The sequence below is a fragment of the Tenrec ecaudatus genome, chromosome 4 (assembly GCF_050624435.1).
Source record: "Tenrec ecaudatus isolate mTenEca1 chromosome 4, mTenEca1.hap1, whole genome shotgun sequence".
Lineage (NCBI taxonomy): Eukaryota > Metazoa > Chordata > Mammalia > Afrosoricida > Tenrecidae > Tenrec > Tenrec ecaudatus.
Window position 1 is genome coordinate 52,735,709 of NC_134533.1, and position 16,171 is coordinate 52,751,879.

The 16,171-nt window shown below is 45.2% G+C and overlaps 1 protein-coding gene and 1 pseudogene across 5 annotated transcripts in view; one reads left to right on the forward strand and one right to left on the reverse strand.

Moving 5' to 3' along the window:
• SERGEF (secretion regulating guanine nucleotide exchange factor) overlaps window positions 1-16,171 on the forward strand; it is a 230,265-nt gene that overhangs the window by 76,853 nt on the left and 137,241 nt on the right. The gene's annotated exons all lie outside the window — the stretch shown is intronic.
• Window positions 809-1,192, reverse strand: LOC142446666 (large ribosomal subunit protein eL36 pseudogene; annotated as a pseudogene).

Genomic DNA, 16,171 nt, shown 5'->3' on the forward strand with positions numbered 1-16,171 from the left:
TAGGTAAACATTTTTAGAACATAGAAAGCCATAACCATAAAAGAAATAAACAGATAAATTAGATTTCTTGAAAATAAACATTTTGCTTCCCAAAACACTGTTAAGAAAACGAATAGGCAAGCCACAGACTAGCATAAAATACTTGTATCTAATGTATTATTTCCAGCTTACGCAAAGAACTCACACAACTCAATTACGAAGGTCAGCTAGTCTTGAATTTAATATCATCTGTGTTAGTCCAGGTAGACTAGAGAACCAAATCTGTAGACACTTATATGTGTATAAGAGAGAGTTTTATATAAAGGGTAATTGTACATTGCGAAAGCATCCCAACCCAGTCCAGTCCAAGCCCATAGACTGATATTAGCCCATATGTCTGATACCAACCTATCAAGTCCTCCTCTCCAGACTCACAAAACACATGTAATGACGCCGAATGCAGGATGATCATAGGCCAGTGGGTGGAAAGTCTTTGGGTCCAGTGGTTTTTAAAGCATCTCAGCTCTCGCAGGGGTCTTTCTGTGGCTTCTCCAGCTTCCAAGGTCTGGTTGCATCAGGCTAGGTTCATGTGGCTTTTCCAGTTCAGGGCACTAGTGTAGTTCCATGTGTCTTGTCAGCTGCAATGTCTCCCAGAGACTCAGCAGAGAGATATGTCTTCCACCTCCAAGAAAATACAGGATTTCCCAGAATTCTTCAGGATAAGGCCATTCCCACACAGAGGCCTCATTGGTTATGATCTGATTGACGGACTAGATTCCACCCCTAAACTTAAAAAAAATTATTTTATTGGGAACTCCTTTTTTTTTTTTTTTCTGGAAAGACTTTATTTTGGGGGTGAGGAGAGGGGGGCACGGCACTCAGTCCTTCTTGGCAGCGGCCTTCCTCATGGCGGCCAGCACGTTGCTCAGCTCCTCTCTCTTCCTCTTGGCCCGGATATGTGTGCCCACCCGCTTCTTGATGAACTTCAGTGCCCGCTTGTCCTTGGAGACCTTGAGCAGCTCCATGGCCCTTCGCTCGTAGGGTGCGAAGCCGCACACCTCCCGGATCATGTCCCACACGAACTTGGTGTGCTTGGTGAGGCGCCCGCGGCGGCGGCTGTGCCTCGGCTTGCTCACGTTCTTGGTCACCTTGTGGCCCTTGTCGAGGCCCACGGCCATAGGGTAGCACATAGCCATGGCTGCGACTCTTCGATGGGTGCCGCGGCGGAAGGCTTATTGGGAACTCTTACAGCTCTTTTAAAAAAAAAATCATTTTATTAGGGGATCATGCAACTCTTATCACAATCTATTCATACATCAATTGTGTAAAGCACATTTGTACGTTCATTGCCCTCATCATTCTCAAAACATTTGTTCTCCACTTTAGCCCCTGGCATCAACTCCTCATTTTTCCCCCTCCCTCCCTGCTCCCCCCTACTTCATGAAGCCTTGATAATTCATAAATTATTATTTTGTCATATCTTACTCTGTCCAATGTCTCTCTTCACCCACTTTTCTGTTGTGCATCCCCCAGAGAGGAGGTCACATGTAGATCCTTGTAAGCAGTTTCCCCTTTTCACCCCACCCCCCCTCCACCCTCCCAGTATTGCCACTCTTTGCACTGGTCCTGAAGGGTTCGTCTGCCCTGGATTCCCTGTGTTTCCAGTTCCTGTCTGAACCAGTGTACATCCTCTGTTCTAGCCAGATTTGTAAGGTAGAATTGGGATCATGATAGTGGGGGAGAGAGGAAGCATTTAGGAACTAGAGGAAAGTTGTATGTTTCATTGTTGCTACATCGCACTCTGGCTCATCTCCTCCCGGAGACCTTTCTGTAAGGGAATTACCAGTTGCCCACAGATGTGCCTTGAGTCCTCACTCTGCACTTCCCCTCATTTACAATGATAAGGTTTTTTGTTCTGATGATGCTTGATACCTGATCCCTTTGACACTTAGTGATCACACAGGCTGGTGTGCTCCTTCCATATGGGCTTTATTGCTTCTGAGCTAGATGGCCACTTGTTTACCTTCAAGACTTTAAGACTACAGACATTATATCTTTTGATAGCCGGGCACCATCAGTTTTCTTCACCACATTTGCTTATGCACCCATGTGTCTTCAGTGGTCATATCGGAGGTGAGCATATAATAATAGGATTTTTTGTTCTTTGATGCCTGATAACTGATCCCTTCCGCACTTGTGATCACACAGTCTGGTGTGCTTCTTCCATGTGGGCTTTGTTGCTTCTGAGCTAGATGGCCGCTAGTTTACCTTAAAACCTTTAAGACCCCAGATGCTATATCTTTTGATAGCTGGGCACCATCAGCTTCTTCACCACATTTGTTTATGTACCCACTTTGTCTTCAGCCATTGTGTTGGGAAGGTGAGCATCATGGAATGCCAGTTTAATAGAACAAAGTATTCTTGCATTTAGGGAGTATTTGAGTGGAGGACCAATGTCTACCTGCGACCCTAATACTAAACCTATACATATATGCACATAGGTTTAGTTCTACATCCTCATATATAAATATATCTATATATGTACATCTCTTTATTTCGACCTCTGAATGCCCTTTGTCTCCTAGTTCTTTCCTCTATTTCCTTTTACTTTCCTCTTGTCGCACTGTCATGTTCAGCCTTCATTTGGGTTTCATGAATTCCTCTCAGTTACATTACCCTTGGTCACGCCCTACCAGGCCTCCTGCACCCTCCTTACCACCAATTTGGATCACTTGTTGTTCCCTTGTCCCTTTCCCTCACCTCCTCCTTTCCCATGTTCCCCTGGAACTGTCCTTCCCGATGCTTTCTCCTCCAGATTGTTCATCCAGCTTATCTTATTTAGACACACCTGGAGAGATAATAACATGTACAAAAACAAGACAGAGAAAAACCAAGCAACAAAATAAAACCAAACAACAATAAGCCAATGACCAAAAAAAAAAAAAAGAAAACAAAACACAACAAGAAAGAAAAGCTTGTAGTTAGTTCAAGGACTGTTTATTGGCTTTTAGGAATGTTTTCTGGTAGAATCTGATGGGGCACCAAGCCTTGGCCCCAAAGTCTATTTTTGGTATTCTCTGGGGACATTGTTGCTCTGTTCCCCTTGCTGTTCTGTTGCACGCCCTTAGTGTTTTGCCTCCGTGTGGTGGGATCAGATTGGGTGGAATTCCTACACTGTGTTTCCAGTGTTGTCTCCTGTAGAGCCAAGGGTCAGTGAGAGATGTTGTGTCTCATAGTGGGGCCGGCCATATGGTCTCCTCTGTGGATTGGCTGCTCTGAGTGGGAATATCGTCCTCAAGGCTTGGTGGGCCAGGATGTGCTCCACTCTTTCTTCCTCCCCCTTCATGTACTCCGTGTGCTCTGATCAGACATGTCCCTCTCCAGGAGCTGCAGATTCAGTGCTGTCCTCTGAAATAGATTCTTTGGGGGGTGGGGCAGGCAGCCTTACACTCGTAATCCTCAAATTGACAAACAATTATATAGCTACAACACCATCCGTCTCTGTCAACTTTCACCCAAATCAGAATAAAAGGTTTTGAAAAAACTGCTTTCTTTAAAAGGACAACAAAAAAGGACAAAATAATTTGAACAGACATTTCATGAAGGAAAGTATATGAATGACCAATAGCCATAAAAATGTGTTCAGGATTATTAAAACCGCAATGAGTACTGTTTTACGCTTATCAGAATGGGTAGAATACAGACTGACACCGCCAGATTTTGGTGAGGATGTGGAAGTAACTGGAGCTCGCCGACATGGGTGGGAGGAGCATGAAGGAATACAGTGACTTCTGAAGAACACTTAGCGTTTTCTTAGAACACCAAGCCTACACTCCTGCTGTGACCCAGTCTTTTCCCTCTGTAGTGCTTACCTAAGAGAAGTGTGCATCTGAGACATCTGCATGTCTGAGAAAATAGGTGTGCAAGGACCTTTATAGAGTCTTTCTTTGCAGTAGCCCCCCCCCCCAGGAAACAGCTCATGTCCCTATCAGTAAGAATTAATGAAAAACCCTAGTAGATCCAGGCACTAGAACAATAGCAATGAACAGGAGTGAGCGGATGCCTAAAGTAACACGGATGAGGTCCTCAAAACCTTACAAAAGAAGTCTTATGATTCCCTTTATATGGAATTCTAAAAGACAAAACTAACTTTTGGTGAAAAAACATTTGATGAACACTTCATGTAGCTGCCTCTGTAGTAGAGATTTCCTATGTAGGCATCGCCATATCTGGATAACTTCTCTATCTTGACAGGCATTTGGGGGTAACAGGTGTGTTCATGTATCAAACTTCCTTTGTCAGAAAGGGTCTGTGGAGTGCACTGATAGCTGCAACTGATTGGAAATGTAGACAGGAAGGATTGATGAAGGAAGAGGCCTGGGCGAACACGTGATGAAGCGCATACAGCAAGATGTTCGTTGTAGACTCAATGGTGGGAATATGAATGTTCACTGTGCTCTTACGTGCATTTGAAAGCTTCCATAATAATAAAGTGTTGGGGTGTCAGGACTTTGCAATCTGTCTTGCACAGTGGGGTGATCTGAGCTTGGTCAGGGTTTTACACCAATTTCATTGTAGTGCAGGCTGAATACTAACCAAAGAAGACCTTCAAGATGAATCATTGCAGTGTTCTTTGGGGTTGTTAAGAGGGTACAACACTGAGACTGGCTGAAGGTCTCCTTACATAGCATTCCAAATGCATATCATCTCTTAAATCCTTCCCTCTCCGTCCACAATATGAAGTTAGAACACCTAAGCACATCGTTTTACAGATGGGGATTCAGTTCCACAGAGAGGGAAGCACCTAGCCCAAGGCTCCGTGGTAGTGGCAGAGCTGTGCCTGGCACACGAAGTCCGACTCCCAGTACACGGAGCTGTAACACAGTGCTGAGGTGCCCTGGTAGTGCAGTGGTCAAAGGCTTGATTGCTAAGCAACACGTAGGCTCTTGGAACCCGAGCAACTGCTCCCTGAAAGCCAGGCCTGGAGGTGTCCTCTCAGGCAGTAGCAATGTCTCTGGTACAGGTCTGCTCTGTGCAGTGGGATCAGGATCGACAACAACAACAACAACAACAACAACAACAACAACGGTGTCTTGTTACCATCCCGGGATTAGAGCACTGCCCGGAGGGGAGCAGTGAGGAGAGTGCGAGGCAGGGTGGGCTTCCTTGACCTCTTCTTTCTGATCCCCAAAGTGCCCCTGCTCCTTCCCTAGGCAGCCCGTTAAAAGGGACTCATAGACTAGATCCCTTTCCACCCAGTGTTTTCCTCTTTGCTGGACTGGAGGAGGGAAGGAGCAAGCCAAGCTGGAGAGAGTACTGTCTCATTAGGAAGGTTTCTCTGGTCCCTTCTTTCTCTGCAATTAACACCTTTAATTAAAAATAAAACAAGTCCGTAACTCTGTTCCTTCTTTCCAAACATTGCTAAGTGTCTCTGTGGCATTGTGCTTGTGGGTGCGTCCCCAGGATGCCTGCGATCTGAACACTGGGTGCCAGTGGGGGGGGGGGGGCACAGCACTGTGACCCCAGAGGCTTTTCCCAAAGGGAATGACCAGGTCTGAAACAGAACGGCCATCTGCTTCCAGATGACAGGGTTCCACGGACTTGCGGGCTGGCCTTTTCTGTTTTTGTGGTTTGGGGATACCTCTCATGGCTCCTGCTGGCTCTGTGACCTCCCTCCCACCCCCCACAGCTACCCCGTCCCCCAGGATGCTGTCTGTGACACCTGGGCAGGCCCGGATGATGCAGAGGAAGCCAGCAGCACACTGCATCCATTCAGCGAGGTGGCACCTCGGCTTCGCTGTCTTGAAACTCCCAAATTAACTCACCGTTGTTAGCAGCCCCCCCCAGCTGAGGAGCGTCTAGGCAGTGCAGTGTTCCAGTGTGAGGGGCAGAGCTGAAGAGGTGGTGGGTTTTTCTGTCTCCACTCGAATACTCTTGCCTGATTCACCTTGATGCTTCATTCTCTTGAACACCAATAGGCTAGCGAAGGGGGTGGAGGCAGGTTGGTGAGTAGAGAGGAGTCAGAGTAATAATGAAGTTCACCTTTTATATGTGCAAGTTAGAAAAAACCCAGCGTGTTTCCTGACTCGTCATCTACTGTGTTTACTGCAAAACGTGTCCCCCTAGTCTCACGTCTTCACTTCCTGATGTGGCCTTCTCTTTCCTTTGTCTTCCCTCCTGCCCTCCACCTCACCTTCTGCTCTGTGGGCATTTGTTTGCTGGGAGTGTGAAAATCTGAAATGGACTGAGAAATACAGCACACTATGAGGTTCCCCTCACCTCCAGGCCTAGGTTAACAGAGACGCCATCATAAAGAGCAAGTGCTAAGTGTCCACAATCACGCATTTGGAGTTGGTCACATTCGCTATGCTCTGCCCCTGAGAACATGTCATGGGGGCCATGCCTGGCTCCTCTGGTTACACCAAGGAGGAGAACCCAACTCCATCAAGCCCAAGACAGAGATCCGGCATGACTTCACCCTCCAGTCTTCTTTACCCTATTCTGATGTCCACTGTTCGTCTGGGTAGACTAGAGAAAACAAATCCACAGAAACTCATGTGTATAAGACAGAGTTTTATATAAAGGGTAATTGTATATTACAAAAGCATCCCAACCCAGTCCGGTCCAAGCCCTTAAGTCTAATATTAGCCTATATGTCTGATAGCAGTCTATAAAGTCCTCTTCAGACTGTCAAAACACATGCAATGATGCCGAGTACAGGATGATCACAGGCCAGTGGGCAGAAAGTCTCAGGATCCAGTGGCGCTGTAAGCATCTCAGTGCTGGCAGGGGTCTCTATGTGGCTTCTCTGGCCTCAGAGGTCTGGTTGCATCAGGCTAGGTCCATGTGACTTCTCCAGCTCAGGGCACTAGTGTAGTTCCATGTGTCTTGTCAGCTGCAATGTCTCTCAGAGACTCAGCAGAGAGAAAGAAGTGTCTCTTGCCTCCAAGTAAGAAAATACAGGATTTCCCAGAATTCTTCAGGAGAAGGCCATTCCCACACAGAGGCCTCATTGGCTATGATCTGATTGACAGACTAGACTCCACCCCTTCACCCATAATCCTGTCAAATTGACACCAGATTATGTAACTCCCACACCAACCATCCACACGCGCCTTCTCTGCTGGGTTCAGTAATTCATTGCAGTGGTCACACAGAATTCAAAGACAATACTCAACACTATGGGTTATCAGGGAAGGTTATACAATGTTAAGGATATAGGTCCTTTGTCCTCAACACCATTTCTTAGCCATGCTGACAGGCGAGTCTCTATGGAGACCTCATTGTCTCAGCTGCATGGTCCCTTGACTTCTGCCTTGTTCTGTGGGCCAGGAAACCTGCAGCTCTGCCTCATTGTCCTGGTGTTGCTCTTCTGCTCTGCCTCTTGGTCTCAGGGCAGTTCCTGTGCTCAGTCTCATGATCTCAGAATGACTTCTGCTTTGTGATCTTGGTGGCTGTTCTGCCTCCACCACTTCAGACATGAATCTTGAATGTGCTACACTAGGGACTCTTCTTTCTTGATGGTGATGAGATTCTCTCTCTGCTTCTGAGATGGCTCTCTTACACTGAGGAATGGCAAAGCTGACCAATCCCCTCTATTCATATTTCGCACATGCTATTTGCATGACTCCTCCCAATGATTTGGAGGGAGGTACAGAGACATAGAGCCGTATTTAATCAATTTCACTTCCCTGCAGTTCCCCAAATAGTTCACTATTTGATGACAGCAAGACTATAGCTACCGTATGGAAGCTCAAGAAACCAAGACAGAAAGTGATTCTGTTTCCTAACACCCTTTCTTTGATGTCAGGGGAGCCAGCCCCTAACAAATCATCCCAGGCCTGGCAGGTGCAATTGTACAGCGATAATAAGTAAAGATTATAGTAAAGGCATAGAAAATAAGAGAGAAGAGAGATTGAAATAATGGAGTCAGACCCATTTCATGGTAGCATGCTCACCTCAGCTCCTCTTGGTGGTACAGGGCAGGAGAGCGGGGGAGGGGAAGGAAGACATGGGGAGAAGGGACAGGGGAATGAGGACAGGGTGGAGTAGGGGGGAGGACTGGGAGAGCAAGTTCTTTATTTCTAACCAAAGCTTATATACCTTTGGGGGTGTGCAAGCCCCCTAATTGTAGGTAGAGACACACGTCACAGGAAGGGGTTGTGCTATAGGTAATACAGTAATGGGAGGGGGATGATCTAGGGGTATACACGCAACAGGAAGGGAAGGGTTTGGGGGTACACATGTGACAAGATGGGTGGATCCTAGATTCAGGATGGCAGCCTAATTTTGGGTGTCACTGAGCAGGTTTGATTTGCTCTCTGGATCTCCATGGAAACAATTACTATACTTATCAGTAGTGTATGAAGCCCACCTACAGTGGACCAAACTGATGTCTAAATGCCTTCAGGAAGAAGATCTCTAAGCATCTGACCTCCCACTATGTGCTGGCAAAGTCTGGCATGTCTTTGGGGGAGTCAAAGCTGGGGAAAGTCTTTTATATCCCACACTTTCCCCCATCCCTGATTCAACTCCCTCTGGTGTCTGTAAAGTTATCGTTAGGTGCCGTTGAGTTGGGTCCTACTCATAGCGACCCCGTTTACAGCAGGAGGAAACACCACCGGGCCCTGAGCATCCTCATGATTGTTACTACACACGGCTTCAGCACATTGTTGCAGCCGCTTTGTCCATCCATCTTGTCGGAGATCTTCCTCTTTTCCACGGCCCCTCTGCTTTACCAAGCATGATGTCTTCCAGGGACTGGTCTCACCGGATAACATGTCCAAAGTAGATGAGACAAAATCTATCAGCCTTGTTTCTGAGGAGCAGTCTGGAAGTACTTTCTGTGCATCATGTTCTTCAGTAATTTTCTCCAGCACGGTAAAGCAAACACATCGATTCTTCTTTAGTGTTCCTTAGTCACTGCCCAACACGCACATGCATACGAGACCATTGAAAACACCCTGGCTTGGCTCAGGTGCACTTTAGTCCTCAAAGAAACATCCTTGCTTGTCAATACCTTCAAGAACTGTTGTCCCGCAGATTTACCCTCTGAGATATTCTTGCCTTGTCTCCTCTGGTGAGCCGCCTGGATGATGGCACTATTTTCCTTCACGCATCAAGCATCGTGATGTTTATGTCCATTGCCTTTATTATTCTAGATCAGCGGTTCTCAACCTGTGGGCTGTGACCCCCTTGGGGGTCGAACAATCCTTTCACAGGTGTCGCCCGATTCATAACAGGAGCGAAATTAAAGTGATGAAGTAGCAACAGAAATAATGTTATGGTTGGGGGGTGACTACCACATGAGGAACTGTATGAAAGGGTCGTGGCATGAGGAAGGCTGAGGACCGCTGTGCTAGACCATCCATCCCGATGAAACAAGGGCTCAGCTCCTCATGGCTAAGGTGCCCTGTCTCTTTCTGCGTTGTCACTGTCAATTATTACTGAGTCCCAAGTGCGGACCCTTTTATTTCCTAAGGTTTTAGTCACAAAATAAATTCTTCTGCAAACATGGGCAAAGAGACCCTGGGGGAGGTAGACGAATCTTTGGCCCCTCTAAATATTGGGGATGTCTAAAGCCCCTGGGGGCCCAGGGATTCTTGGGTGTAACACATTACACAGAAAGTCAGGAGCATATGTGTTCTAGCCCCAATTTGTCAAAAAAAATTTCTGGGTGACCTTCAACAAGTTTTCTCTCCCTGGGATTTAGTTTTCCCTCTGTCACAAACTTAGATGCCTGCCAGGCACAGTAATAGTAGGTTTAAGTTGAGCTGTTTACACAGTATTGTGACTGAGCCCAAAGTCTATGCGGGCACATTGTCTTTAAGATGCTTGGAGTAGATCAAACAAAAGATGTGTGAGGATCGTATTTGTCATTCTCGCTCTCCCAGGGCCTGTCTGGGACCAGAGCTGCTAACTAAGCCACGCCTTGAACAGAGTTACTGTGAACCCTGCAATGAGCAGGCAGAGGCCCAGCACCGTGTGTGTGTGTGTGTGTGTGTGTGTGTGTGTGTGTGTGTGTGTGTGTGTGTGTAAAGAACCTTTATCACTAGGGGGTTGGAAGATGGTGAGTGCACAGTGGCCACCGGCCTCTAGTACTTGCCCTCCCATGGGAATCTCTCTTTTCTGGCCACTGCCTAATTGCCGTGTCGCTCAGAGAGTGTGCACCAGAGCATCAGCCCTGTCTTGCCAGTCTGCGTCCTGCCAGTGGAGGGATCTCACAGAGAGTTCTCGAGCCCAACTCTCCTACAGTCTAACTCCACCAGGGCCATGGAGTCACACCGAGCCGGCTTGGACTCCCTTACAGGGAATTTCCATTTGGGATGGTCCTTATTTTTCAGAAAGCTCATCCTTCCCTTCGTGTTTATCACCACTCTGTGAGGTACGTAGGACAGATATTTTAAAATAGCTTTTATTTTCTGGATACAGAAATAGTGCGTGCTCATTGTTCTACAGTCTTTGTAAAAGAACATCAAAATCACCTTGAATTTCACAACCTGCGGAAAACCATTTGTAACACTCTAGTACACCTTTTCATCCCGTCCCTCCCCTACCCTGGAGTGTATTTTTAAAAGATCACAGATCATATATCTCCTTTCTTTCCTGATTTTTCACCTGCACTTACATAGGAAACATTTCCTCCACCCTAGTCAGTTGTAATTGAGCAATAATAAGTCTATTCCATTATTTGGATGTGCCACAATCTCTGTCATTTTTGTTGTTAGGCCCTATCAAGTCTTTTCTGACTCGTCACGCTGCTTTGTACCGTGTTCAGAGCGAACCACTGCTCTGAACCATGGTGGTCAAGCCCATTGCTGCAGCCGCCGCGTCAGGCCATCTTCTGGAGGGCCTTCCTCCTGTACCAAGCATGAGGTCCTTCTCCAGGGGCTGGTCTCTCCTGACAACATGTCGCCAGGAGGTGGAACAAAGTCTTTCCATCCTTGCTTCTAAGGAGCATTCTGTCTGTGTTTCTTCTCGGACAGATTGGTTTGTGAAGGGCAGTCCATGGAATGTTCAGGATTCTTCACCAGTGTTGTAATCCAAGTGAGTCGGTTCCTGTCCAGCCTTCCTAATTGGACGTTCACATGCATAGGACGTGATGGAAAACACCACGGCTTGGGGGCAGATGCACCTTAGTCTTCAAAGCAACCTCTTTGCTTTTCAACACTTTAAAGCCACCGTGTGCAGCAGAGTTACCCAATGCAATGTGCTGTTTGATCTCGTGATGGGGGAGTTCCGTGAGCATTGATGTGTTATGTTGTGTATTGTGTGCGTCCTGTGTGTTGTGGCGCCGTGTGTGTGTATATTGTGGGGCAGTTCAGTTGTGTTGTAGAAATTTGCATTGTTTCCAATCTTTACCACTAAAATTTATTTTCTGATCAAGATCTTTTATACCTAAATCTTGACTCAAATCTCAGGAAGGATTCCTAGAAATAGGATTTCTGTATCAAAGGCATAGACTTGCTAAAGGCTCTCGACACATCTCTCGCATGGCGAGACTGCCGGAAGTTTGCGTTCTAGGCCTTGAGCCCTTGTGTTCATTGTGGTATCGTGCCAGATGTCTGAGCATTTGAAATGTCTCATTTGAGAAATGCTGTTTGCTTCACATGGGGATGGGGTGTGACCTTTTGAAGGGTACCCTATTTGCTCTTGCCATCCCCAGCCCTTCTGACTGGCACCCCTAGAGCTGTGAGTCTCTGAGGCGCTTGCTCACTTCCACGCATTGGCTGGAGTGCAGACCCTAGAGAAAGCCAGAAGCGCCGGCTCCCGTGACCTCAGATGGGCTGAGGGGCAGCCTTCCTTGTTAGCACACTGGTGGGGGGGGGGCACCTTTCTTACTCGTCAGATGAGAACAATGCATGTGAAAACTGAAGAGCTCTATAAATGTAATGTGTTGTTATTCGGGTTACTTTGGATTTAAATAATGTGGATGTGAGTACTAAGGTATTACATAATATTTCGGGCACGTTAGAGGGGTTTGATACTTGAATAATAGCACGGGACCTCAGAGAATATATAGTCTAGTCCCCTTGTTTCACAGATGAGGACACGGGGGCTCAGAGAATTCGGATCCCTTTACCCTCCCTCTGCCATAGGAAGAATCAGCCAAGTCTTGACCTCCAGTGTTCTCCCTGCAGTGTTCTCTTATTCTAGAATGTGTTTCTAAGTTACTGTTTAACATTCCAGCCAGATCGTTTAAATACCTTGCTTGCTACTGATTTGCTTAATGTGCCATTTGAAAGAAAAAAACAAAATAAACGACGTCCTGGAAAATTTCAGACAGACTTATTTTTAGATTATTTTTCCTTCTAAATTAGAGACCCTGAGCTACCGAGGTATCTCTCTCTCACTGTCTTTTACACACACACACACACACACACACACACACACACACACACTATGAAGGTCTTTAAAAAGCTCATGGAAAATTTCCATTATCTTTTCTTTCTGTTTTTCCACAAACTTTTTGAAGCTCCCGTGAACAGATTTTTTACTGATGTGTACGTGCTATGAGGATGTTATTTTTTCTCCTCCATGTCTAACCCATATCTGGTACATGTAGTTTTTGGTAAATCTTTATTGACTATGTGAATGAACAGCCCCTGAAGGAGCAGTAGGGTCTTTGGGTTAGGGATGGCGACCTGGAATCTAATCCCAGTTCATAATTGCCTGGAGGAGTGTGGGCAAGCCTTCCTTCTCTGTGGATCTCCCCCTTTACATTTAGAAAGTAAGGACTTTGGGGTGCTTGGGTTGCTTCTCTTTCTAAAAGTCATGATTCCTTGCGTTGTGGTTTTTCAATGCTTAGGGCCACTTTTTTGGGTTTATTTTCTAGCAAAATTCTATGTAGAACCTCAGAACCGAAAATGGATAAACAGGGCACTGATTGAAGTAGGAATGAATAGTGGTAAGAAAGTGGGGAGTAGGGGGATGAAGCCTTCCGGTGTGCTGGCCAGCCCCGTCTTCCTGGTGGCCCCTGTGGTACATCCATTCATTGTCCACTATAACGGTGTAGATCACAATTTGGGCAAACAGGCCCCTGGATTAGGGAGATAGGAATAAAATTCTGCCTGTGTTCAGCTAGGAATTTTAAGGGAGCTTCAAATAATGGGAAAAACTGTCATGTTGGGTGGTGGAATTGTAGATGGAATATTTTTTCCTAAGAGAATGAATTGTAGAAAAATGAGACTGGGATGAAATGCTTGAGGCTGTGATTTTGCTAGGAACTAGCTTGGCTGAGAGAATACATTTTGGGCTGTCGTTTCTTTCTCTCCTATAGGTTCCAACACTGTGCAGCTTATGTTCTAGAGATGTTTGTTTGGATCGCCCTTAATAAAGAATCTTAGTGGAGTTTTGTGTTTTATTTAATGTATGGATTTTAGTTACTTTTTCCAAACCACTTTATTAGGTGCCAATCCAGACATGACACCATTCCACAGTTCATTTGCTTCAAGCAGAATTTACAATCGCTACCACAATCAGCTTCCAAACATTGTCTTCCTTCTTGCACTTTTTGGTATTAGTCCCCCCTTACCACCACCACCACCACCACCTCCCCCCCAACTTTACCCCTCAGGAATTCTTATTCTAGTTGTCGTGGCTATAGGTTCATCTATCCTGGGTTTCATATTACTGGAAAACAAAAAACACTCAGCAAAGATTCAAGAAAGCTACCAGTGATGACAAAATACAACAGAGATAAACCCCAATTTGTAAACAAAACCCCACAGAAAACATTAAAAACTAGATCAAGCCCAAAGAGTAACAGAGGGCAGATCAGAGATAAGACTTTATCCGTTCAAGTCAGATTTATCATTTTAATCTATAGTTGTCTCTCCAATACTCTTTATTTGGTAACCAATTTATTCTTATCCCTCAATTATGGTTAGAGGGAAATCACCAGAGGCTTATTTCCGGTTTATCCCCCTGCAAATGTATCTTGACGTCCACGGTCATCCATCGCCTTCTGCAAACCAAAATCTCACAATTAAGCTCTGGTACTATTCCCTCCTTTGGATTTGGATTATATAATTTACAGTCCTCGGGTCACAGATGTTGGTGTGCTTCTTCCACGTGGACTTAGTTGATGTCTCACATAGATGGCCGCTTGTTTGGAAACAAGCCTTTAAGACCCCAGACACTGTTCTATCTGACAGCCAGGCACCATTCTAATTTCTTCACCACACTTTGCTGTAGCACCCATATCTTCTGTGTTTCCTTGAGGGCGAGTATCGAGTAGGGCCATGATGTAAGAACTAATTGTTCTTAGATTGGAGCTAGAATTAAGAACGAACCCCAAATCCATTCTCAAATCTAATGTTTTTTATCTGGCTCACCTTGGAGATAACTTTGTTAACTTATGCTAGAGAGCCTAAGAATCATCCTGGAGCATCAGGGCCTTCTGTTGGTGTCATTGAATAGCCCATGGGACTAATTTTAAGACACTATTGAGAGAGGGAGATTGAACAATTGTAAGCTAACTACATATTTAAATACCTAAATTATTCACGTGTACAGAATAAATCCCGATGTGACTGGATACTATTTACACAAACCATGGGAACTGGTTGTCAGGCAAAATTTACAATAATATTTACTGACCATGTCAATTATAGGTCTGTCAGAATAATACATCTTAATACCATAAGTAGGGCATTGAGGTAGTCAATCACTGTTGTCTGTCTACCATCAGTTCAATACTCTTGGTATAGCGCTCTTCTGCTTCATGTAATTTCAGTCTTAAGTCCTCAAATCTTAATGGAGTTTTTACATTAAGATCCATTCTCCCAGTCACGGCCCCAGTCACTAGTCTGGTCCTAGTGGACTATTGTTGAAGTTAAGGGTAGAAATGATGTCTGAGCAGTGGGTCTCACCTGGAGGCCCATTGTCAGGTACTTGGGTTCAACAGGACAGTGAATGAAAGATAAATGACATAGTCAGTTTCCCTATAACTGGATCTATAAGTGGATTGAACTCTGTCAGGATTACCAGCTGGAAAAGCAAACTAAGTTAATATTTGCCTAGCTCCATGATCTGAATTGTTAGGAGGAAGGTTTGGCTATGTTTGAATTTGAGTATCTACTAATAATTATGAGAGATTGAAAGCCCTGGTTAAGTACATATTTACGATATTATATTACCTTTTATTAAATAGCAACTAAAGAAACATTCAGAGTAAATTGTCCATAGACTCATTTGATCGGTATTCCTTCCTGGATAAAAGTCGTGATCTGTGGAATCACACAATCCCTTTCATTTAAGAATCTTGATTTTTGGTGGGGGGCGGGGATGAGTCCTGTGTTTCTCATTAGTTATTTTTTTCTGAAAAAATCAGTTGACTCTTGCTCATTCCATGAGCATTTTGAGGTTTCATGCTTCAGGGATGTGTGGGCCCAGAGGCACCGTCTTTAACGGGAATGGTGTTTGTGGCTGTCATCTTGGAAAAGCGGAGCCATGTGCCGATTGACCCAGCTCCCTGGGCCTGTCTGATAGGATGGTAATTCTCTATCAGCTTTTGAAGTTCTTCAGATTCCTTCCACCCCCCTCCCCGAAACACTTACTGTGCTGACCTGACATTTGAGAATCCAAGGTGGAGAACTGTTTTCCAGCTTCCTCATCTGCTTGCCTTAGTCTATGTGATCCTTAACGCCGCATGTTTTTCTTTGCCTGATTTAAAAGTTTTCAAAAGTAGTTTGTTCTTTGGTAGAGGGTTTGTTTATTATTTTGGACTTAAAGGAATTTGGGAATGTTTTATAATAACAGTTCTGCGATCTCTCACCTGTTTATCACTACAGCTGGGTAAATTGTGGCAACGATTATCGTTTTATTTAACGTATGAAGAACCACAAGTCCAGAGAGATGTAACTTACCTAGAGATGATAGCTAGTACTAGTGACTCAGCAAGTATTAGAACCCCGCTCTCTGGATTCCCAGTTCTTTCCCATAGAGGGCTGACTCAGTGCATGTAATCTCCCTCAACTGGCCATTTGGATGTCATTAATCTATTGACACAGATTAAAATGAGGGGGAAAATGGCAACTAGTAATGGGTTCGGACAATATTATCAAATTTACAACCTTCCAAGCCCAGAGAGCTGTTTAAGCCTCCATTTAAAGCGAAAGATGACAGAAACGAACTCTCTTTAGAGGGATTCGTGATTAACTGCGTGTCTTCTCCGCTGAGACCTGGCGGC